Raw genomic sequence first — 1,483 nt, forward strand, 5'->3', positions numbered from 1 at the left:
GTGGGGGGGGGGGCGCCTAATCCAGTTTTGGGAGAAGGGACATTTCTACTTTTTACTGGCAGAGGGTAAAGTGTTAAGTCTTTTACCAAAATATAGGTGAAAGACTCAAAGATTGTATGGCTTTTGAACATACTGTATTCACTTTCGCCATCTCCTTTCCTTTCTTACACATTTGATCTTTTCTGTTGTTTTAACGTATTTGCGTGAAAGAGCACGAAAACGTGAACAAATCAAAATTTGGAGTAGAAATTTGAAGCACCAGCAAGGAGTTTAGAATTACTTTTAATCTCCTTGAGCACCAGTAAGAATGGGCGATAAGGAAGGGCGGTAATCGAGAGTATCTAAAACAGCATGCCACGATCGTGGTTGCTTCCCGTGTTCGATTTCTAAGCAGGGTGCGGGGAATTAGAACATGGCGGGCAAGTCGTTAGATTAGTTTTATTAGAGGTTTTACAGCGCTCGCAACTGCATAAGGTCATATGAGCGTCAGAAGATTAGAGGTGTTGCAAGAGAGTAAAAAAAAAATTTTTTTAAGGGGGACATAACGACGGCAAATGTTCCACAGGAAAGAAGAAGCAAACCACACCAGAGTACCCGCCAACCACCCACAGAGAGAGAGAGAGAGAGAGAGAGAGAGAGAGAGAGAGAGAGAGAGAGAGAGAGAGGGGGGGGGGAGAAGACTGCGTGTGAGTTAGTTTCGAGCGAGATTGTGACTGTGTTTGTGGTCATGCGTGCGAGAGTTATAAAAGAAAGAAGTAGAAATAGGAAGAAAAGGAGTAGGAAGAGGAGACGTATGAGGAGGAAGAGAGGTAGGAGGGGGGGGCGGGTGGGGGCAGTGCTGAGAAATATTAGTACCAAAATGATTTGACACACAACTGATTAAGTTAACCAAACAATCCTTGAGTTTGAACTACGACCAATGTGATCTTACCACTTCCAAAACTTCTAATAACACCTTTATTTGAAATCTTAAAAAATGAGTGAAATTAGAACGCTTTATTGGTGTTTCCACGCCTTTTAATAGAAATTCTCCTTTCATTTCCCAACACCTGGGCTCATAAATACTTGGTCTGGTACGGACAATAAATGATTTTGAGCCATTCCACAAATGTGGTGCCGAGAGTCTTCGCGGCCTAAAAACATTCTTCCTAGAGGGGAGCGTAGAGAGAATAGAAGCGTCAACGGCCATAAGGATCTTGTACGGATCAAAGAGAGAGAAGCGAAGCTAAGTTTTTCTACATTCCAAAGCGCGTTTTGATCGCTTGTTTATTGAGCATTAAGAGAAGCACCTCGACGTAATGATATATCCAATAGAAAGAGAGAGTCCAAGAAGACAGATGCAAACGTATGAACATCAAACAGGGGTCGGAAACTTTCGCTTAAAGACTTTGCTATCGCTAAAAGAAACAAAATATGAAAATACAGGAAACGATGAGCATCACTGACAGATACAGTGAGAGACAGAGAGAGAGAGAGACAGACA

The sequence above is a fragment of the Aplysia californica genome, unplaced genomic scaffold (genome assembly GCF_000002075.1).
Source record: "Aplysia californica isolate F4 #8 unplaced genomic scaffold, AplCal3.0 scaffold00888, whole genome shotgun sequence".
Lineage (NCBI taxonomy): Eukaryota > Metazoa > Mollusca > Gastropoda > Aplysiida > Aplysiidae > Aplysia > Aplysia californica.